Below are 24,520 nucleotides of genomic sequence, written 5' to 3'. Positions count from 1 at the left end.
GCTTGTGTGTGTGTGTGTGTATTTAAGGAATACAAATGTCATGTATTTCATGTATACAGATTTAGGAACATAGAGATACTTCTCACCCTACCTTCCATTCTGCCCACACTCTCAGCCTTCCTCATCCTGCCTCTCTTAATCCCTCTCTTAATTTTTATAATGATTTCCTTTCAGTTTACTTCATACTCGTAAGGATAACTTTACACTAAGAGTTCAACAAAAGATAAGAAGAAAGAAAAATGTTCAAAGAATCAAAAAAAAAAGGTCAATTTCACTGCTATACATGGCATGTTTTATAGTCTATTGGTTGCCATGGTTCAGAGAAAACATATGGCATAAGACAGGATTTCATTCTTTTTTATTGCTGAGTAGTATTCCATAGTGTAGATACACCTTAATTTCTTAATCCAGTCACCAGTAAATGGCCATTTGGGTTGATTCCCTATCTTTGCTATTTTGAATTGAGCTGTAATAAACATGATTGTACAGATCACTCTGATTTCATTTTTCTTGGTAAATTCTGAGGAGTGGTATGGCTAGGTCATATGGCATATAAATTTTCAGCTTTCTAAGGTATCTCCATAGTGTCTTCCAGAATGGCTATACTGATTTACACTCCCACCAACAGTGGATGAGTGTAACTTTTCCTCACATCTGCACCAGCATTTATTTTTTGTTGATCTGTATGAGAGCCATTCTAACTGGCTTGAAGTAAAACCTCATTATGGTTTTGATTCGCATTTCCCTGATGGCTAGTGATACTGAGCATTTTCCATGTGTCTTTTGGTCATTTGAATTTCCTTTCTGAAAAATACATGTTCAGGGCCTTTTATCAATTATTAACTGAATTATTTGTTTTGTTGTTGTAGAGTTTCTTGAGGTCTTTATAGATTCTGGATATTTATCCTTTATCAGTTGCATAGTTTGCAGATATTTTCTCCCATTCTGTTGGTTGCCTGTTCACTTTGCTGAGTGTATTCTTTGCAATGTTTTTCAGGTTTAGGAATTAAGGTAACGGCCTCATAGAAAGGGTTTGGGAGGATTCTCTCTCTTTCAATTGTTTTGAGTAGTTTGAGAAGAATTGGAGTTAGTTTAACTCTTTAACTTTTAAATTTAAAGTTAACATTTAACTTCTTTAGATGTCTGGTAGAATTCAGCTTGAAGCTATCTAGTCCTGAGCTTTTCTTTATTGGGAGAGTCTTTATTACTAATTCAATTTCCATCTTGATTATTGGTCTGTTTAGGATGTCTGTCATTACAGCTCAATTTAGGTAGATTGTACGTGTCCAGGAATCTACCCATTTCTTCTAGGTTTCCTAATTTGTTGGCATATAGTCCTTTGTAGTAATTTCTGATGATTCTTTTTATTTATGTGATTTCTGTTCTTACATTTCCTTTTTCATCTCTAATTTTATTGATTTGGGTTTTCTCCATGTTTTATTTTTTTGGTTATTTGGGCCAAGGGTATGTCCATTTTGTTTATTTCTTTCAAAAAACCAGCTCTTCATTTTGCTGATCTTTTGTATTTTTTTGGTTTCAATTTTGTTTATTTCTCTCTATTTTAATTATTTGTTTTCTCCTACAAATTTTGAGTTTGTTTTACTGTTTTTCTAGTTCCTTGAGATGCATTGATAGTTCATTTATTCGATGACTTTCAAATTTTTTGATGTAGGCACCAATTGCTATAAACTTTCCTCTTAACACTTCTTTTCCTGTATCTATAAGTTTGATATGTTCTATTGTCATCTTCATTCATTTCCAGAATTTTTTTTTGGTTTCTCTTTTAATATCTTCTATTACCACTGTTCATTTAGGAGCATGTTGTTCAGTCTCCATGTGTTTGCATATGTTCTAGAGATTCCTGAGTTTATTTCTAGCTTCATTCCATTGTGATCAGAGAAGATGCATGGTATGATTTTGATTATTTTGAATTTGCTGAGAATTGCTTTACGGCCTAGCAAATGGTCTATCCTAGAGAATGTTCCTTGCGTTGATGAAAAGAATGTGTGTTTTGCATCTGTAGGATGAAGAGTTCTGTAGATATCAATTAAATGCATTTGGTCTATAGTATAGTTTTGCTGTGTTGTTTCTTTGTTGATTTTCTGTTAGGGTAAATTGTGCATTGATGGAAAATGGATATTTAAGTCCCCAATTACTATCATATTGGAGTATATATTGGAGTATATCTCGCTTTAGATCCATTGATGTTTGTTTTAAATAGCCAGACTGAGCTCAAAGCTTTGTACTCGCCAGGCTGTTCCTCCAGCTGTATCACAGTGGCATGGGCTGCTACAGTTTGCTCTCATCTTGTTCTCCAAAGCTGTTCCTTCCTCTGGTTCTTAGCTGTGAGGACCACTTGTTGTGTCCTTGAGCATTGCTGCATGTCTACACCTTACATGCCGATCTGTTGTGTCCCTTTTCCTTCTGTATATATCCACAGCATAGTTCTCTCCATGTCTCCCCTGGGAATGCACTTTCTCCATTTTTCTGTTAATATTTTCCTCAGCCTAAAGCAGTACTTCTTTTCCCTGTTCCACCATCTTGGAATCTTTTTAGCCCATTTCTTGATTTTTGTTGTTGTTTTTGTTGTTTTGAGGCTTGCAGTCCTTATGTACCCTGGATATTAATTCATATTTTTAAAGTTTGGTACATGGACTTTATTTATTTTAAAGATTTATTTAATACATATTTAAAAGGCAGAGTTATAGAGAGAGGTAGAGGTAGTGAGAGAGAGTCTTCCATTCACTGGTTCACTCCCCAAATGGCCGCAACAGCTGGAGCTGGGCCAGTTTGAAGCCAGGAACCAGGACATTCTTCCAGGTCTCCCACACAGGTGCAGTGACCCAAGCACTTGGGCCATCTTCTACTGCTTTCCCAGGCCATAGCCGAGAGCTGGATCAGAAGTGAAGCAGCTGGGTATTGAACCAGCACCCATATGGGATTGCCAGCACTGCAGGAAGTGGCCCCACCCACTAGTTACAGGACCAGCCCCTGGATATTAATTCTTTATCAACTGTACAATTTGCATTTTATATATTTTCTTTCATTCTCTCAGTTGCCTCTTTGTTGAAAGTTTCCTCTGTTGTACAGAGCTTCTTATCTTGCTATAATCCCATTTTTCTGATTTTGCCTTTATTGCCAATGCTTCTGAGATCTCATCTAACAATTCTTGGCCTATGCCATGTCTCGAGGGGTCTCCCCTATATTTTCTTCCAGTAACTTGATGCTTTCAGATCTTAAATTTAGAGCCTGAATCCCTTGTGAGTTGATTTTTGTGTAGGATGTAAAGTAGACATCTTGTTTCATACTTCTGCATGCAGAGATCCAATTTTCCTAACACAATTTTTTGAAGAGACTCTCCTTTCTCCAGGGAGTGGGTTTAGCTCATTTGTGAAAGATTGGTTGTAGATGCATGGATTCGTTTCTGGGTCTCTTATCTGTTCCATTGTTCTGCATGTCTACTTTTTGTCAGTTCCAAGCTGTTTTGATTGCCACTACCCTATAATATGTCTTGAAATCAGATATTGTGATGGCTATTATTTATTTTAATTGGTTAGGTTTGCTTTAGCTGTTTGGAGTCTTTTGTGATTCCGTATGAATTTTATCATCATTTTTCTTTTCCAGATCTGAGAAAACATCTTTGCTGTTTCAATTGTGATCACACTGAATCTGTAAATTGCTATGGGGAGTATGGACATTTTAATTATATTAATTCTCCCAATCTAGAATATGGAAGATTTATCCATTTTTTGGTCTTCTGTTCCTTTCCTTAGTGTTTGTTTTTATCATTGTAGAGATTTTTGATACCCTTTGTTAAATTTATCCCAAGATATTTAGGTTTTTTTGTAGTTGTTGTGAATGGTACAATATTACAAGTTCTTTCATAATCAAGATATTGCATATAAAAAGACTATTGATTTTTATGTATTGATTTTATATCCTGCAACTTTACCAAACAAACTCTCTTATGTTTTCTAGTAATCTCTTAGTGGAGTGTTTGGTTCCCCTCTATATGGAATTGTATCATCTGCAAATAGGGATAATTTGGCTTTCTCCTTTGCAATTTGTATCCCTTTGATTTATTTTTATTGTTAAATGCTCTGGCTAAAATTTCCAGAACTATATTGAATAACTGGTGAGAATGACATCTTTGTGTGTTTTGGGTTCTTAGTGGAATGCTTCCAGCTTTTCTCCATTCAATAACATGCTAGCTGAGATTGTAATAAATTGCTTTGGTTGTGTTGAGGTATGTTCCTTCTGTACCCAATTTGCTTAAGTTTTTTTTTTTTTTTATCATGAAAGGATTTGTATTTTATCAAATGCTTTCTTTGTACTCTTGGGATATTATATGATTTTTATTTCTCAGTTTGTTAATGTGATGTATCACATTAATTGATTTGCAAATGTTGAACCATCCCTTTATCCCAGGGATAAATCACACTTGGTCTGTGTGAATGATCTTTCTGACGTGTTATTGGGTTCAATTAGCTAGTATTTTGTTGTGGATTTTGCATCTATGTTCATCAGGAATATTGGTCTATAGTTCTCTTTCTTTGTTGTATCCTTTTCTGGCTTAGGAATTAAGGTGATGCTGGCTTCATAGAAGGAGTTTGGGAGGATTCCCTCCCTTTCAGTTGTTTTGAATAACTTGAGAATTTACAAAAATCAACTCGAGATGGAGCAAAGACCTAACTTTAAAACCTGAGACTGAAGTTGCTGGAAGTAAACATATGGGAAACACTCCAAGACATTGGTGTTAAGGGTGACTTCTTGGACAAGACCCCCAAAACAGACAACAAAAGCAAAAATGAATAAATTGTATTATGTCAAACTCAGAAGCATCTGCATAGCAAAGGAAATGATCAAGAGTGAAGAGACAAGCAACAGAATGGGAAACAAATATTTGAGAGCTACCTGATGAAGGATTAATATACAGAATATATCAGCAATTTAAAAAGCTCAACAAGAAAACAACCAATCCACTTAAGAATGGGTAGAAGACCTCAATAGACAGTTCTAAAAAACAGAAATGCAAATGGCCAAAAAATTTATGAAAAATGTTAAACATCACTAGCCAGAAGGTAAATGCAAATCAAAAGTATAATGAGATGTCACCTCATACGTCAGAAATCACTAAAATACAAAAGACAATAACAAATGCTGGCAAGAAAGTGAAGAAATAGGAACACTTACACACTGTGGGAATGTACAGTAGTGCAGCCATTGTGGAAAATGGTATGGAGAGTTCCAAAAAAAAAAAAAAAGCTAGAATTATATGGTTGAAATCATCATCTTGCCATTTGATTATTATAGCCTTTGCCTGTATTCCTGCTAAACTATGATCTTTTTACTAGTTGAACTCTTTATTTGCAAGAGTACTAAGCCCTTGAGTATAATGTAAATTATATACATATTTAAAATATGTTGTCTTAAAAATTCAATAAAGCAAGGGAGCAAGGGAGGTTGGGAAGAAGGGAGTATCATTATATTAGAATTGTATCTGAACTGTGTTGAATTTGTTAAAAACTAAACAAAAACAAAAATAAACAAATAGAAATGTATTTCAAAATACTTGAAATATTCAAAATATAAAATAGAAATTATTTGCAATTAAAACGAATGAACAGCTTCACTTCTGAAGTGACACATTTTCTCTACTTACCCCCACCATTCCCTTTGTTTCCATGTAAATATTATGAATCTTAATAAAAAAACTAGTTTCTTGTTGTATCCATTTTGTTGCAAAAGTCAGGATTTCATTGTTTATTGATCATTTAAGTTGATTACTTAATGTAAATTACTTATATAAATTACTTATATAAATTTTCTCAAGAATTATTTTAGCAAATTATGATGTTTGAGAAATTCATTAGGTTTCAAATGAGAACACACCATCACCAATAGTGACAGGAATATACCATTAGAATTAAAATTAGAAAGCATAAAGTACGTATGATCAATTGCGAGATTATTCATAAAATATAGTTGCTTTCTTTTTGAGTACTGTTGTTTAAATTAATATAAAATAACAGCATGTTCATATCAACTAGCTAGTCTTTAGTATGTCAAACTATCATATTGATTAGCAGTTTTTTTCTTTAATATTGAAGTACAATAGAAGTGTTTGTGATTATTAAAAAATTCCAGAAGTTGATAGCAAATGTTTAATGTTTTATAATTATTTTTATAATAAATGTTTTGGTATAGCTTTTTGTAATTGATATTTTGTTAATTTCATTCTCATGTATTATTGGCCTATCTAAAAATTACATGAAATTCAGTACCAGTATTTTAAACAGTTTTCTACATAATATCAAACACAAATCATTAATTAAAGAATTAGGCTACAAATGAGTAGTTTATAAAACTAAATGTTAAAAGAAAAAAATATTGTGGGATTCCAGGCCCCAATGATTTATTTCTGTTTAACAATTTGCTGTTAAGCAAGAATCTTCCTTTGTGCTTTTTATATAACCCAGTCAACACTGACATTCAGAGATATCTTCTAATTTGAAAGTAAACAGATACTTTTTCCCCCTCTTGCAATATTGAAAGTCATAATTCTGTCATATGACTACATCATTTTTAGGTTTCATTATTGCATGGACATTTTCTTTCAAACATTCTTTTTATTCATATCATCTTGGATTATGATTATTTTAGCTATGTTAACAAAGGTTAAAATATTTTGGAAAAATGGAGTTATTCAGATCATTTTTTCAATAGTTTCATTTTATAGGTTTTTTAATTGGTTTGTGCTATTGAGCTGGATGTTCTTATTTCCCTAAAATACATATGTTGAAATCCTTTCCCTTTGGGAGGTAAGTAGATCATGAAAGTTCTGTCCACAAGAATGAGGTTAGTGCCCTTAGAAGAGGGACCAAAGAAAGTGGCTTTTATGTTTCAAACATGATTCTGGACTTTCTAATATTCAGAAATAGGAGGAAAAATTTTTATTGTCTATAAGTCATATGGTATAGCATATTTTTATTAACAGCCTGAATAGCCTAAAGTTGTTACACTAACAAATATTTTGTGACAAAAATCAATTTCTCGTATCAGAATGATTTAAAAAACAATTTGGTTTTCTCTTCACAAAGACCAAGTGTGTTTTAATTTATTCTTAAACAGATTCATTCCTCCATTTCTTAATAATAGTTTATTTGCCTATTTATTCAGTGTATCTAAATTTATTTAGCTTGTGTTATACACCAGGCAAATTTGCTAACTTGCTGTCCAGAAAAGTTGAAGAGAATCAAAAAGGCACTTGACAGCATGGAATTATTGTTCCATGAGAAAGACCAACAATAATAAACAAATGAGTAAAAATTCATGATGTTTACAAGTGAAGGAAAAAAAGTCAATAATAATCATGTTTGTGAGCCCTGTATGAGCATATGTACATTTCTTTCTTCAAATTTATGTAAAAAAGAAATAAAATCATCTTTTGCTGATAGGTGTCTTTTTCAAAGTCTTATTGCATACATATCACACTCTAAGATAATAGATCAAGAGAAAATGTATTCTTAAATTGAAATTTAATTTATAAAATGCTGGTGTTCTACTAATCATATTTCCAGGAAAAAAGTAGAGAGAGTAGCTTAAAAATTAACTTCCGTATAAATAGTGCAATTTAATAAGTACAAGTCCATGTCAAGTTGAAAACTTGCAACATGAAGGATATTATGTAAATGACTTATTTGATATAATAATGAACACATTATAAAGCTTTACTAAAAGGGCATATATTAAAATAATCAATTCTCTTTTCTAAAAATACCTATTGGGGAAAATTTTAAGTTCCTATCTTGACAATATAATTTCTTCTTAAAATTGAGACACATTTAAAGCATGTAGTCTCCAACTTAGAATGGTCTGAATTATTTTTTGACTTGATGGTGCAAAATGAGTACAATTGAATAGAAATTATAGTTTAATTTTGATGTTTTTCTTGACTGATAATATATGCTGTGATACTGTCTCAACGTGCTGGGCAGGGCCAGTAAACCACAGCACCTAGTCAGCCCTTCAAACACAAAGGTATACATCTCCTGTCTACCAGAGAGAAGTGTGCTGTACTGTGAGGCTTTGATGTCAGTTGTTCAGTATATTCAATGACTTTGTACCTTCTAATATTTTCAATTTATAAGGGTTTGTGTAATACCCTATCATAATTCAAGGAACATCTGTACGTTTTGTTAGTACCTTTGTATTTTCTGTTTAAAATGTGAAAATGATTACTTTTAAAATTATCATTTAAAAATTACCATTGAAATTTTAATAGGCTTCGTTTAAATTTCCATTCTTAAGAGATGTTTAACCAGAAGGAAGACATTGCATAATTATGCTATGGCTTTAGGGTTTTCTGCGTGGCAAGATGCTATCAGACATGTTGATACTTTCCTTTTCATATAATTAAGGTTATAAGTAAACTGGCCAATTAAAAAAGAAAGAATATTGCTCCTTTGCTTGCTTCTAAATTTCATGGCAGAAAAATTCATTTTTAATTGTACAGTTTATATACTTTGCTTAGACAACATTTATATAACATCAATATATTAAGATCTAAAAAGCAATGTTTGCTGAAAATGTTAGTCTTAATTAGTTTTTTTCCTACATAGCTAATATATTTCCTCTTCAAACTTTTTTAATTCTGTGAAGAAGATAATGAAAGCTCTTGCAACTTATAGTATAAAAAATGAAAAATATACTTGTGCTTTCTAAGAGGAAAGCTCTTGAGATAGCACAACGTAGGGTTTAAGAATACGTGTGCTAAAGCCACAACTACATTTCAGGTCAGCTCTGTTGCCATCTTCTTGGGGAGTTCACTATGAATATCTACTATCATTTAATGGTAGTTGCTTTATGGTTCTGGTTGACAGAGTTCCATTTAGCAAATGCCAGCTAAAATAGAATTTGCTAAAATTTAAAACATGTGGATACTCTTTGTCTAACCCAAAATGAACAAAATGTGAATAATGAAACATTTAACATTATGTATTCCACTGAGGTCACTATAAATCATTTCTTACTATGCTACCTCCCAGAGGAATTTAATATGTGACATGATTAATTATCCCGAAAACTGTACTGTTCTAATTATGGGCATCCTTAATCTAGCTTTATAAACTCATCTAGCTCTACAAGTAATCTAATTTTATAAGTTCTGTTACTATTTTTTTAATTTTATTTGAGTTATACAAGTTTCATGTATTTCCTATATACGGATTTAGGAACATAGTAACAATTCCCCCCCTCTCCATGCTCCATCACTTCCTCTTCCTCCCTTTCACATTCCCACTCTTAATTTTTACAAAGATCTATTTTCATTTTACTTAATGATCATATAGTTAACCCTACAGTAAGTAAAGAGTTCAACAAATAGTATGAAGAAAAATAAAGAAAACAAACAAAAACCCACTGTTCCTCAACAGAGGAGACAAGGACGTAAAGAATCATCATTTCTCGAAATGTCTGTTTCACTTCAATATATTACATTCCAGGTACTCTATTAGCTACTCCAGATCAGGGAAAATATATCTGTCTTTTTGGGACTGGCTTATTTCACTAAGTATGATGATTTCCAGTTGCATCCATCTTTTTGCAAAAGACAGGATTTCTTTTTTTTTTTTTTGTTACATACCATAATTTCTTTATCTAGTCAACAGGTGATGGATATCTGGGTTGATTCCATATCTGAGCTATTGTGAATTATGCTGTGCTGAACATGGGGGTATGGATAACTTTCATGTGTATAATTCTTTTGGTTTGGGTAAATTCCCAGGAATGGGATGGCTGGACCATATGGTAGGTCTGTATTCAGATTTTTGAGGTATCACCATAATGTCCTCCACAGTGGCTGCCCCAGTTTACATTCCCATCAACAGTGGACCAGGGTACCTTTTCCCTCATCTGTTTGCCAGCATTTGTCCTTTGTTGATTCTGTGTGTGAGCCATTCTAACTGCAGTGAGGTGAAACCTGAACCTGGTTATGATTTGCATTTCCCTGACGACTAGTGATCATGAGCATTTTCTCACCCATCTGTTCGTCATTTGAATTTCCTCTCTTTGCTCGGCGCCGTCCTCGTCCAGCAAGAGACAGAGACCGAACACTTTGCACGGGGTTCCTTTATTGCTCGGCAAGCAGGAGATCCAGCTTCGATCTCTTCTGGGCAGGAACTTCCCTTACACCCGCGTAGCAAGGGTTTATATGCACAATACACGTCACAAATCAGGTGATAGGCTAGAAGCGCGGGGATAGGACAATCTCGTGGCAAGGCGGGAAGGAGCGAGCTAGAGCGGGAAATCTAAGGCGGGAAGGAGCGAGCAAGAGCGGGAACTCCCTGAGATGAGGAAGAACCCGGAAGCAGGGAGTCGGCGCCATCTTAGGGGCACGGTTCCTCCGGTCTGGTTCCCTACATCTCCCTCCTTTTGTTTTTGCACAAATCACATCCCCGACGGCCCTGGCTCATGAGGGCCGGGAGAATATTTACTAGGCAGAGAGTAGAGGTGCATACCCAGCGTGCTTGTGATCCGTTAGTTACGGAACTTCAAGGGCCTGGCCACAACCCCTGATGTCTCCGTTAGGGATCAGTTTTTATTCCCTTTTGCTGGGGCAGGCTGGGAATTGAACCTGCATGCATATGCATATGCTCTCCCAGGACCCCCGGAACCCCCGGGTGGACTCCTGCTGCAGTACCTTTGGTCTCGCATACCCAGTTTTCGCTCCCCGTCAGGGATGGGTGATACAGCCCAATGAATGAGAGGGGGAACAAGACAACTCGAGGAAGGTGTGTGCCTGATGGAGGCATTGTCCATATGTGAGGCGTGAGTAGGGATGGGGGGACGAGGGTTTTAATCGCTGGTATGGACCCGGTCATAAGTCATGCGAGCCAGCATGGCATATGCATCCGGATCACGGTGATGGAGAGCAGCATACGCTGCCGCGCGGAACTGATGTCTGACGCTCTCCAACTTGTTGTTGATGAAGGAGCTCACCCAGCGAAGTACACAGGGACGTCTCGTTGTTTTGTTGCAATTTGTCGTCCTGTGAGAGCGTGGTAATCTCGGTTATCTCGGGGGAGATGTCGTCCGTAGGTGATAGAGGTGTATCTTGTGGCGGCGGGGCTGTTTTTCTGACCAATCTTTCCGGTATCCAGAGAGGTTCTCTTCCAGATTCCTGTGGGAAGACACAGACCGCGCCTCGGTTCCAGCATAATACCGGATCCGGGCCGTACCACTTTCCCGTGAGGACATCTTTCCAACGGACATAGCCTCGTGAAGATGGCTCCTTTAACATGTGTCTCTCAGCGGGGGACATAGAATGATCTGTCAAATTCAAAAAGTTTATAGTAAACAGTGCAAGGGAGAGGCGCATTCGAGGGGTTTTGCCCGTGGCAATTCCCTCCTTTTGTTTTAAGAGAAAAGCCTTGAGGGTTCGATGAGCCCTTTCAATTATGGCCTGTCCCTGAGGGTTATAAGGGATTCCAGTTTTATGTTGTACCTGCATACGGGTGCAGAAATCTTGGAATGATTTACTTGTGTATGCAGGACCATTATCTGTTTTTAAAGTTTTTGGTTTGCCCCAGGCTGCCCATGCAGCAAGGCAGTGATTAATGACATGGGTGGTACGCTCACCCGTCTCCAGAGAAGCAAAAATTACTTGGGAACAGGTGTCAACTGACACATGAACATACTTTAAGGTCCCAAACTCGGATATGTGGGTGACATCCATCTGCCAGATATGTCCTGGTAGTAATCCTCGGGGATTAACCCCCACCGAAGGCACAGGGGTTAAAGTAGGGCATGCGGCACAATGGCGAACAATATCGCGAGCGGCAGCACGAGAAAGACCGAATTTGGCGGCAAGGGTTTTTGCGTTTACATGGAACTCTGAATGAAACTGGATAGCCTGCTCTTCTGGGGAAGAAAATTGGAGTATCCAAATGGGGCGTGTGGCTTGATCAGCTATAGCATTGCCTGTGGTCATGGGTCCAGGTAAGGAAGAATGAGCTCTAATATGAGTAATAAAGAAAGGAGCAGACCGATTCCAAATAGATTTTTGCAGGGTGAGGAAAACTGTCGCTACGGAGGATGAAGAATTGACTAGTCCTGCGGCCTCAAGGATAGACACAGAATTAACCACATAGCGTGAATCAGACACAATATTGACAGGTCCGGGGAAATCAGAGAAGACTTGGTTAACTATAAGAAGTTCAGTTACCTGGGGGGAGTTAGTAGCGAATTGGAATGTTTTTGGCACAGATCCTGAAACAACATATGCACCGACTCCTGTTTTAGAACCGTCGGTATACACTACTGGGGCTCCCTGTAAGGGCTTTTGGGATGTGGACTTTGGAAAAATAACTGGGTGAGACTGAACAAAGGTTAGCAAAGGATCAGAGGGTGTTCTGTTTGTAATAGTTGCGGAAGTGGAGCAGACTAAAACCGCCCAAGCATCAGTACAAGCGATTAGCACACGTACCTGTTCCATGGAATAGGGGACAACAATGGTGGATGGTTCGCGTCCAAAATGTTGGATAGCCCTCTGAATGGCTAGGAGAGTTATCTCCGCCACTGCCACGGGATAGTAACTAATAGATCTAGTAGATGACATTGAGGGATGGATCCAGAGGAGAGGCCCATCCTGCCATAGGACCGCGGTGGGCTGTTTAAGGGTGTCGAGGACCCAAAGAGTAAGGTCTCCCGCAGGGTCCCAACGTTTTAGGGCGGCTTTACTAAGGGCATCGTTGACAATTGACAGTGCTTGTTTGGCCTCAGAGGTGAAGGTTCGGGGGGAAGCAAGATCCGGGTCTCCTTTAAGTATCTTAAAGAGGGGCTGCAATGCAGCATTAGGAATGTTAAGGTAGGGCCTAATCCAATTGATATCCCCTAAAAGTTTTTGTAAGTCATTTAGAGTGGAGATAGCATTGATTTTTATTTGAATTTTTTGAGGTCTAATTTGAGTAGGGGCGACTATAGCCCCAAGATAAGAAACTACAGACGACAATTGCACCTTATTAGGTGCAATATGCAGCCCTGCCCCTTCCAGCACTTGTTGGAGTGTACTGTATAAGGCCAGGAGCCTCTCTGTTGTGGGGGCTGCACACAGTAGGTCGTCCATATAATGTAGGCACCTGCAGTCGGAATATCGGTCTCTAAGAGGTTTTAGTACTTGGGCTACATAGACTTGACACATGGTGGGGCTATTAGTCATACCCTGAGGCAAGACTGTCCACTCCCAACGCTTGTCCGGTTGTTCCTGGTTTTGGGTGGGGACAGTAAAAGCAAAACGTGGGGTATCCTTTTTGTCCAATGGAATGGAAAAGAAACAATCCTTAAGATCTATTACAATAACAGGCCATTGGTTGGGAAGTGCCGAAAGCAGAGGAAGACCACGTTGCACAGGGCCCATAGGCTGCATCTGTGCGTTGACTGCCCTAAGATCATGTAAGAGTCTCCATTGACCTAATTTTTTGCGGATGGCAAAAATAGGCGTATTCCATGGAGAGGTGGATGGGATCAAATGACCAGCGTTGACCTGCTCCAAGACCAGAGTGTTGACTGCCTCCAGTTTCTCCTGAGATAGGGGCCACTGTGGAACCCAGACGGGTACGTCCGTTAGCCACGAGATGGGTAAAGGCTCCACTGGTTTAGGAGGCGAAACAGTGACCCCTAGGAAAAACCCAGGCCAACTTTACTTGGTCTTTGTTTTGGTTCAATGGGGGAAGGGTGGCCCTGGAGCTGGACACCGAGTCCCTTGCCTGGGACGTAACCCATATTTTGTAGCATAGATCGTACTGCAGGGGAAGTGGTGACCAAAGCAACATCCATTTCGGCCAGGACGTCTCTCCCCCAAAGGGAAATGGGTAGAGGTAAAATGAATGGAGAAAACTGTCCTCTATGACCCTCGCTATCCTGCCATGACAACAAGGCTGCACTGATTTTTGGGAAATGAGCAAAACCAAGTCCTTGCAAGGTTTGTTCCGCCACATTTGTAGGCCATGTACTAGGCCAGTCCTTTGTTGCTATAATGGATTTGTCGGCTCCTGTGTCTAAAAGTCCCTTAATGTCCTTGCCATTAATCTGCAACACTAAAGTGGGACGTTCATTTAAAAGCATATGTAAGCCGGTAAAATTAATGCCAGAGGACCCAAAGTTACCAGCGCCGCGAACGTGGTTTTTAGCTGGGATTAAAGAGTGAAGACTGGGCAGTAATAACATTTGTGCGATACGGTCTCCAGGATTGATTACTAAAGGTCCCTGAGGGGCCTGAACCATGATCTTTACTTTACCAGTGAAATCAGAGTCAACTACCCCGGGGATCACAGCTAGCCCTCGGAGGGCGGCGGAGGACCGACCCAACACTAATCCAACCGAATCCGGGGGCAGAGGACCGGAGCAGTCGCTCTCCACTAATTGTACCCCCATCTCCGGAGTTAAGAGGAGAGGGGAGGTGGCGCGGAGGTCCAGGCCTGCGGACCCGTGAGTGGCACGGGCTGAGGGTGCACTGGGTGTAGCGCAGACACGGGAGGTGGAACCTGAGAGTAGATTTGATTTTGGGGGCTCCTCGCTGGGTTGGGGAGCCCCCTCTGGCCGTTTTTTGGCCCCTGGGCGCTACCTGTAAGTGGGTTGCCATCGATATCGAAAGCAGAACGGCATACCTCTGCCCTATGAGGGCCCTTGCGGCAACGGCGACAAGGCTCTATGCCTGAAGGCTGTGCCGTGGAATACCCATGGCTGAGATTGGGGCAATCGCGTTTTCTGTGACCCGGTTGATGACATTGGAAGCAAAGTCCTGAAGATATGGGGGGTCGGGTCGATTTAGATTTTGGACTGTTTTCTTTGACTTTTGCCAGCATTGCAGCTAGGCCCGCATTAGTAAGTGGCCCACCGGTATCTCTGCAGTATTTTAACCAGGAGTCCAGAGATTTATGTCTATATTGTTGAAGAATGTTTTTGCACTCTTTATTAGCCTGCTCAAAAATAATTTGTTTGACCAGTGGCTGAACGTCAACCTTGGAAGGGAAAATACGCGACGCAGCCTCAAGTATGCGAGCGACAAAATCAGCGAAGGGTTCGGCCGTGCCCTGAACGATCTTGGTGAGGTGGCTAGCTGAGTCACTTGGATTGGACGCCTGCCTCCACGCACGTTGGGCACAGTTGGAAATTTGCCTGTATACTTGTCTAGGGAATTGGGTCTGGTCAGCCTGATAAGGTCCACGCCCTAAAAGCATATCAGCATTCCACGTAGGGTGGCCGTCCTCAGCATTTTCATCTGCCTGGTCATGACAGCACTCTGTATTCATAGATTGCCACAAAAGAAAGCCGCCTGGACTTAAACAGGCCCGAGCCAATTGGGTCCAGTCGCTAGGTGTTAAAATGGACTGGCCGACTGATTCAAGGAGTGACAATGTGAATGGGGCTGTGGGTCCATAGTCATGGACCGCAGCCTTAAGTTGTTTTAATACTGTCATGTCCAATGGTTCGTGCCGGGCCTCTCGCGTGCCCAAAGCCAAAACAGGGTAAGCCTGAGCGGGGGCAGCGGGAGCGCCAGTTTGCAACTGTTTCCAGGCTTGTTGATGAAACTGTCTGCCTGAAAAAGGTGGCACATTTGGGACGTTTAATGGCCATGGCGGCACGGGTGTTAGATGGGGCTGAGGCACGCCTACATGACCGCCAGTAGGAGGCGCTGCGTCTTTAATCTGATGGGCGGGCACGACATCGATAGGAGGAGCCGTAGGCACTAGAGGGCGTAAACAGGCATCTTTTAACTTTTGCCGCAGCTGCGCATACGTAGGAGGCGGGGATTTAGGATCGCCGTCCCCTTCCCCCTCAGACTCAGAGGAGGCGGAGCCACATTCGGAGCCTGAGGCCAGTGAGGAAGTCTGGCATCCCGTGTCCTTAAATTGTATGAGGTCCCGGGCGCCGTCCGAGCTCTGAGAACGAACTTCCTCGAGAGCCTCGCGAACCGCCGTAAGAGTCGGGCGGTCCGCTCCCACCGACCTCTCCTCTTGGAGGCACGCCCGCAGTAGTTCCCATAAGGGGAGAACAACGGGGTCGATATCGGGTTCCTGGGGATCGTTAACTGTGCGCCGGAGATCCTTTCCTAATTTCTCCCAAGACTCAAGAGTTATTTGGCCCTCGTGGGTGAGCCACGGCGCAAAGAAATCAACACTTCCAAGGAACCTGACAAGTGTGGTCTTAGAAACCTTAATCCCTTTGCTACGCAATAATGCTTTTAACGGATTAAGCAACATTGAATGGCTAGATGAATTTCCCATTTTCAGTTTAAAGCGGGAAGACACGTCCGCTATCTTATTTTCAGTTTAAAGCGGGGGAACAAGTCTGCTATTCTTTCAGTTTAAAGCGGGGAAACACGTCCGCTATCTTAGGGTGCGTCCACCCTCCAACCACGAGATATACCTCACTCGCGGGGCCCAGACGGTAAGACTGACCTCGCTTACCTTCTACTTACCGGGCAACGTAGAGGAAGCTCCCCGTACGGGCCACCAGCTGCTCGGCGCCGTCCTCGTCCAGCAAGAGACAGAGACCGAACACTTTGCACGGGGTTCCTTTATTGCTCGGCAAGCAGGAGATCCAGCTTCGATCTCTTCTGGGCAGGAACTTCCCTTACACCCGCGTAGCAAGGGTTTATATGCACAATACACGTCACAAATCAGGTGATAGGCTAGAAGCGCGGGGATAGGACAATCTCGTGGCAAGGCGGGAAGGAGCGAGCTAGAGCGGGAAATCTAAGGCGGGAAGGAGCGAGCAAGAGCGGGAACTCCCTGAGATGAGGAAGAACCCGGAAGCAGGGAGTCGGCGCCATCTTAGGGGCACGGTTCCTCCGGTCTGGTTCCCTACACAGATTTTTGAGGTATCACCATAATGTCCTCCACAGTGGCTGCCCCAGTTTACATTCCCATCAACAGTGGACCAGGGTACCTTTTCCCTCATCTGTTTGCCAGCATTTGTCCTTTGTTGATTCTGTGTGTGAGCCATTCTAACTGCAGTGAGGTGAAACCTGAACCTGGTTATGATTTGCATTTCCCTGACGACTAGTGATCATGAGCATTTTCTCACCCATCTGTTCGTCATTTGAATTTCCTCTCTTGAAAAATGCCTGTTCAAATCTTTTGCCCATTTTTAACTATGTTGTGTGTTTTGTTGTTGTTGAATTTCTTGAACTCTTTATAGATTCTGAATGCTAAGCCTTTATCAGTTGCAAGGTTTGCAAGTATTTTCTCTCATTCTGTTGGTTGCCTCTTCAATGTGTTGAGATCTTCTGCAGTGCAGAAGCTTTTCTGCTTGATGCAATCCCATTTGTCAGTTTTGGGTTTGATTGTGCTTCTGCAGTCTTATCCAAGATGTCTTTGCCTATGCTAATGTCTTTTTTTTTTTTTTGACAGGTAGAGTGGATAGTGAGAGAGAGAGAGAGAGAGAGAGAGAGAGAAAGGTCTTCCTTTACCGTTTGTTCACCCTCCAATGGCTGCTGTGGCCAGTGCGCTGTGGCCGGTGCACCGTGCTGCTTGAAAGCAGGAGCCAGGTGCTTCTCCTGGTCTCCCATGGGGTGCAGGGCCCAAGCACTTGGGCCATCCTCCATTGCACTCCTGGGCCACAGCAGAGAGCTGGCCTGGAAGAGGGGCAACCGGGACAGAATCCGGCGCCCTGACCGGGACTAGAACCCGGTGTGCCGGCGCCACAGGTGGAGGATTAGCCTATTGAGCCGTGGTGCCGGCCGCCTATGCTAATGTCTTACAGAGTCTCCCTCAATGTTCTCTAATAATTTGAGGGTATCAGGTCATAGATTTAGGTCTTTGATCCATTTTGAGTAGATTTTTTTTGTAAGGTGTAATGTATGAGTTTAATTTCATCCTTCTGCAGATGTATCAGATGGAAGCTTAGTTTCCCAAGCACCATTCATTAAAGAGACTGTCCTTGCTCCAGGGATTGACTTTAGCTCCTTTGTCAAAGATAATTTGGTTGTAAATGCATGGATTGATTTCTGGAGTTTCTATTCTATTCCACTGGTCTTCAAGTCTATTTTTGTGCCAGTACCAGGCTGTTTGGATTATAATTGCCATGTAATATGTACTGAAATCAGGTATTGTGATGCCTCCACCTTTGTTGTATAAGATTGCTTTAGCTATTCAGGGTTTCTTGTGTTTCCATATTAATGTTAGCATCATTTTTTTCTAGATATGAGAAGAATGTCATTAATATTTCTATTGGGATTGCATTGAATCTGTAAATTGCTTCTGGTAGTGTGGATATTTTGATGATATTGCTTCTTATACTCATGAGCATGGAAGATTTTTCCATTTTTTTTAATGTCTTCTTTTATTTCATTCTTTAGTGTTTTGTAATTTTTATTGTAGAGATCCTTCACATCCTGGGTTAGATTTATTCCAAGGTATTTATTTTTAGAGCTATAGTGAATGGGATTGATCTTGAAAGTTTTTTCTTAGCCATGACATTGTGTATACAAAGGCTGTTGATTTCTCCATGTCGATTTTATATCCTTTCACTTTACCAAACTGCTTTTTGGATTCCAAAAGTTTCTTAATGAAGTATTTTCGATCCCTTATAAATAGGATCAGTCATCTGCAAATAGGGATAGTCTTATTTCCTCCTTTAAAATTTGTATTACTTTGATTTCTTTTTATTGCCTAATGGCTCTGGCTAAAACTTCCAGGACTATATTAAATAGAAATGGTGAGAGTTGACATCCTTGTGCAGTTCTGGATCTTAGTGAGAATGCTTATGGCTTTGCCCTATTAAATATGACGTTGGCCATGGGTTTGTCATAAATTGGTTTGATTGTGTTGAGGAAAAATTGCTTCTATACTAATTTTGCTTAATGTTTTAATCATGAAAGGATGTTGTATTTATAAAATGCATTCTCTGCATCTATTGAGATTACTGTATTTTTTTTCTTTAGTTAGATAATGTGATGTATGACATTTTATGCTTTGTGAATGTTGAACCATCCCTGCATACCAGGGATAAATCCCATTTTGTCTGGATGAATGGTCTTTCTGATGTGCTGTTGGATTCTATTAGCTAATATATTGTTGGGGATTTTTGCATCTATATTCATTGGGTATTTTGTTCTATAGTTCTCTTTCTCCTGGATTTTTTCTGCTTAGGAATGAATGTGATGCAGACTTCATAGAAAGAGTTTGGGAGGATTACCCCCATTTCAAAACTGAGAAGAATTGGAAATAGTTTTTCTTTAAATTTCTGGTGGAGTTCAGCAGTGAAGCCACCTGGTCTTGGATCTTTCTTTGTTGAGAAGGTCTTTATTACTGTTTCAATATCCATCCTGGTTATTGGTCTGTTTATGTTTTCTATGTCTTTTTAACTCAATTTTGGTAGATTGTATGTGTCTAGGAATCTATCCATTTATTCTAGGTTTTCCAATTTGTTGTCATACATCTCTTCATAGTAATTTCTGATGATTTTTTTTATTTCTGTGGTGTCTGTTTTTACATTTTTTTCATATCTGATTTGAGTGTTCTCACTCTTTTTTGGTTAGTTGGGCAATGATGTATAAATTTTATTTTTTCAAAAGACCAGCTCTTCATTTTACTGATCTTTTTAATTTTTTTTCAATTTTGTTTATTCTCTAATTTTAATTATTTCTTTCCTCCTAATTTTAGGTTTAGATTGTTGTTGTTTTTCTAGGATCTTGACATGCATTGATAGCTCCTTTATTTGGTACCTTTCTGATTTCTTCATGTAGGCACTGATTGCTATAAACTTTCGTCTTAACACTACTTTTGCTGTAACCCATATGTTTTGACATGATCTATTGTCATCTTCATTTGTGTCCAGAATTTTTTGATTTCTCTTTTGATTTTTTCTATGACCCACTGTTCATTCAGAAACATGTTGTTCATTCTCCATTTGTTTGCTTATGTTCTAGAGATTCTTGAGTTGTTGATTTCCAGCTTCATTCCATTGTTGTCAGAGAAGATACATGGTATGATTTTGATTTTTGTTTTTTTTTTTGGAATTTGCTAAGACTTGCTTTATGGCCTAGCATATGTTCTATCTTAGAGAAAGTTCCGTGCACTGATGAGAAGAATGTGTTCTGCAACTGTGGGGTGAAAAGTTCTGTAGATATCACTTAGGTCCATTCGGTCCATAGTGTCAATTGGCTCCATTGATTCTTTGTTAATTTTTTGTCAAGTTGATATGTCAGTTGATGTAAGTAGGGTACTGAATTCCCCTATTATTATTATATTGCAGCCTATGTCTCTCCTTAGATCCGTTAACATTTCTTTTAAATAGTCAGGCACCCTGTAATAGCGTATGTATACATTTATTATAGTCACGTCTTCCTGTTGAATTGATCCCTTAATCATTACATAGGGCCCTTTTTCATCTCTTTTAACAGTTTTTACATTAAAGTCTATTTTGTCTGATATTAGGATGGCAACAACTGCCCTTTTTGCTTTCCATTATCATGGAATATCTTTTTCCATCCTTTCACTTTCATTCTGCATGTATCTTGTTGGTGAGATGTGTTTCTTGTAGGCAGCAAATAGGTGGGTCTTTTTTTTTTTTAATCCATTCAGCAAATCTGTATCTTTTAACTAGAGAGTTGAGGCCATTTATATTCAAGATGACTATTGATAAGTAACAACTTGGCCTTGCCATTTATCCACAAATATTCCTATTTTAATTTGGATTTCTTTTGTACTTTTACTCAAAGGTTTTCTGCCTTCACATTCCTGCATAATAATGGCTCTCTCTTTCTATGTTTCTGTGTGTAGCATATCTTAAAATATCTTTTGTAAGGCTGGAGGAGTGGCGACAGATTCTTTCAATTTCTGTTTGCTATGGAAGGTCTTTATTTCACCCTCATTAATAAATGAGAGCTTTGCAGGGTAGAGCAGTCTGCATTGATAGTTTTTTTCTCTTAAGACTTGTACTATTTCTCAGCATTCTCTCGTAGCTTGTAGGGTTTCTGATGAGAAGTCGTCTGTGAATCTAATTGGAGATCCTCTCAAAGTAATATATCATTTCTCTGGTGCCTATTTTAGAATCTTTATATTTTACTTTGGTGAGCTTGACTACAATGTCGTGGTAAAGATCTTTTCTGGTCACGTCTGTTAGGAGTTCTATGTGCTTCCTCTACTTTGGCTTCCCCTTCTTTCTCAAAATTAGGATAGTTTTCTGTACTTATTTCACTAAATAGGCCTACTAGTCCATTCTCTCTTTCCACACTTTCAGGGACTCCTAAGACCCGTATGTTGGGTCATTTGATAGTATCCAATCTTTGAAGCCCTGCAAAATATTCACTCCCGACTGAAGTCTTCCAGTTGTCATTCCCAATGTTATAGGACAGAAGCCTGGGTCTCCTACAATGGGATCCACAGGGCGGTGAAGTCTCAACATAGTTGTTCCATCTGGTTTTCTTCTTTCAAATTCACACTGTTCATCAGCTACCTGGTCTGCTTTCCTCTAGACTCCTTAATGATGCGGTGGATTTGTTCCTTCTTTCTAAATTATTGCTTTTAAACTTATCTTCAAGCATATCTTTGTCTTTCTTTTTATTGTCCTTATTGGGACTCCTGAAGGCTTTTGCTTCAGCCTCTCCACAGCCCTCCCTCTGTCGCAGCCAGCAGCTGCTGTCCTCCCCACTCTGTGATGTATCTGTCCTATCTTTTTGCTTCTGAGTTTTTTTTTTTTTTTTGCAAGTTTACCATGAAGTCTGTGCTTTGCTTCAGGCTCTGAATTGTTTCCTGGCTAAGAATTTTCATCCCTGAGTGTAATAGCTTCTTTGCAGCTTTATAATACATGGTCTGTGGTTTGTTGAACATCATGGCATTAGTACACATCAGTTTGAAGTTATCCTTCACTTCTTCTGTAGAGTGGTAGTCACTGTTGTTGATTTTTTCTTTCATGGTACTAGGATCCATGGGGTGCTGAATGATCATGTGGTAGCCAGGAGCAATAAAATCAGGAAATTAAAAGAAAGCTCTTGGGTCTTTTCTCTGCAGTTGTCTCACCAGTTGATTCAAAGCTTCTTGAAGGGGCGTCTGTTCTATTTCTTCCTGCTTGGCTAAGGAGCTTGCAAGAAGCTTCTCAAGAGGTTGGTGTAATCTCACAGGGCTGTGACTCTGGAGGTCGTCTTCTGCCTCATTCTCCACATGGTCTTGATCTCGCTGCTTTTTATCCTCTTTTGCCCTTGTGCATTTGCTCCCCTTCTCTTCCCCGGGAACCTGCTCCTCTCCCTTCTTCCTCCTTTTCCGCTTCCTGTTTGTGCTTGTTGTGGTCATTTTTGACTTTGAAGAGTTTGGAGTGGTACCCCTAGCTGCCCATTGAGAGCTTGGTGACTTTGTTCCCTCCCTCTTTGAGGGCCAGTTTCAAGGGTCTCTTGACATACACCTCGTGGAGGTGTTTGTCTGACTTGTGCTTTTTATGCTTCTTGCCCATGTCTGACTGTGCCCTGGTACCCACCCTCTGCATCAGGCCCAGGCCATGTGTTTCTGTTTCTGGTGCAGACCAGGCAAGCAGAGGACAGGAGTGGAGCCTGAAAGACCCCGCACCACAAGGCAGGAGGCCTCTCATGAGAAGAAGGTGCGGGAGACCTGGCCAGAGCCCGAGAGCAGTGGCGGGGCATTTATTGAATTTCTGCATTGTTTTTAGTCATTTGTGGAACTGATTTTTGTTTTTCCCCTCTGATGGCATTTATCTTTGAGCTCTGACTCTGTGGCTTAATGGAAATGTCTGTACTTTCAGAAAATACCAAGCAGTGTGTAGTGGGTTTGGCCAGGGAGCTCTGGTCAGTGTGTGGGGGTGTGGTGAGTATCCAGAGTTACACCCAAATTGGGTGTGGTAGATCTCAATGCCTGGGTGTTAGCCCCTGGTGTGTTTCATGCCACATTTGCACCATATAAATGATCTGCACAGTCCTCACTATGGACACAGTTCCTACTGAATGACCTGCTGTAGACAACCAAGGAGCTCCAAGCATGTGGAGCTGCACCTAGGATTGCCTAGAGACCCCACTACACCTTATACCTTCTCATGTAACTATAAAATCTCCTTGATCTCAGCACACAAGGCTCTCCCACTCTCTGAGTGCACAGGTTTCTGCTCTGCCAGCTTGTCCAGTCTATAGGGAAGCAAATGTTCCCTGAGACATCTCCACCTAGGTGTCTAGTTCCTGGGAGGCCATGGGCCCCTCACCATCCTACATGAGGTGCCCAGCTACCTCCCAGCAAGGTTCAAAGTCACTGGGGACTGTGAATTGTTCCCTCTGCTAGAATCTCTGGGTTGCACGTGTGTACACAAGAGCCATTGGCTGCAAGTTGCTGTCTCCCTTCCACTACTGCCAGTACTGCCAAGAAGATGCCATCCTGTCTCAGCCAGTTGCTGTGGGTGTGCACAGTCTCCTGCAGCTCCTGCCCATACCCAAAATGGTGCCTGCCCTTTCTCAGTTGGGCAGCAGGCACTGTTGTGGGGAAGCTGGGGTGAGATAAACATGCCCTCTCTACTTCCACTGGGTCTGCAGCAACTGCTAGCAACTGCTAGTCTCCAGGGCTCTAGTCAAGACTTGCCATGCTCTCCCTCTGGCTATAGCACCATGGGTTGCTACCATCTGGTCTACCTCTGTCTCCAAGCTGCCTCCCACTCTGGCTCTTGGCTGCTTCAACTGTGCTTCTGATTGTGTTCCTGCTGTTTGTCCATACCTTTCACTCAGGTACATGGAGTTCTTCCTCTTATAGGATTTCAGTATGGTTTTCTCTCCAATTCTCCCCTGAGAGGGCACTTTCTACACTTTTTTTTTTTTTTTTTTTTTTTTTTTTTTTTTTTTTTTTTTACTATTCATCCGTAGGCTAATGTAGTATGTCGTTCCCTAATCCACCATCTTAGAATCCCAAGTTCTGTAACTCTTAAAATTATCAGATAGGAAATGAATTTTGTACATGTTTTCAGCAATCTTTCATTTATGATATAGCAGATCATTTAGTTCTAGCTCACAGAAGGTGTGTTACATCAAGAAAGATATCCCTCCATGAAATATTGAATACGGAATTAAAACTTCCTACCATCAAATATTGGATCTGCTTTTTACCTTTCTCCTTTTTCTTCATAACTGGCAACCACTTTCCCTGTCCTAATTTACTTCCTTTACTGTTAGGCAAAATAAATAATTAAGGAAAGAGACAAATTTGGAAATGTTATTAAAATAAGATTCTTTATGAAATTTGAAGGTAAATCTTCCCTAAAAACTGATCACAAGTTTAATCTGTGTTACTGATTTGTATGTCCTCTTTATTTCCTGTGACTTATTCTTGGAATTGGAATTAGTAATAAATGTCAGGATAAAATTAACAGTTGATTTCACTGTTTTACGTGATCACATACCATTCCACAGCTGCTTTCAGATTTCTCCCTGATAATACAGCAGTAAATTCCTAGAAAGCAGATTTTTATGACCTGTGTTAGTAGTGAAAGTAACAGCAGGTGTTCATTTGTCAGTTAGTACTCTAAAAACCAT

At 40.2% G+C, this 24,520-nt stretch overlaps 1 protein-coding gene and 1 pseudogene across 1 annotated transcript in view; one reads left to right on the top strand and one right to left on the bottom strand.

Moving 5' to 3' along the window:
• Positions 1–24,520, top strand: part of CFAP299 (cilia and flagella associated protein 299) — a 662,045-nt gene that overhangs the window by 300,792 nt on the left and 336,733 nt on the right. The window lies entirely within an intron of this gene.
• On the bottom strand, positions 21,286–22,449 carry LOC133765792 (bromodomain-containing protein 7-like; annotated as a pseudogene).

This window comes from Lepus europaeus, chromosome 8, assembly GCF_033115175.1.
Source record: "Lepus europaeus isolate LE1 chromosome 8, mLepTim1.pri, whole genome shotgun sequence".
NCBI lineage: Eukaryota > Metazoa > Chordata > Mammalia > Lagomorpha > Leporidae > Lepus > Lepus europaeus.
The sequence above is the reverse complement of the archived record's forward strand: the minus strand, read 5'-3'. Positions and strand labels throughout refer to the sequence as shown.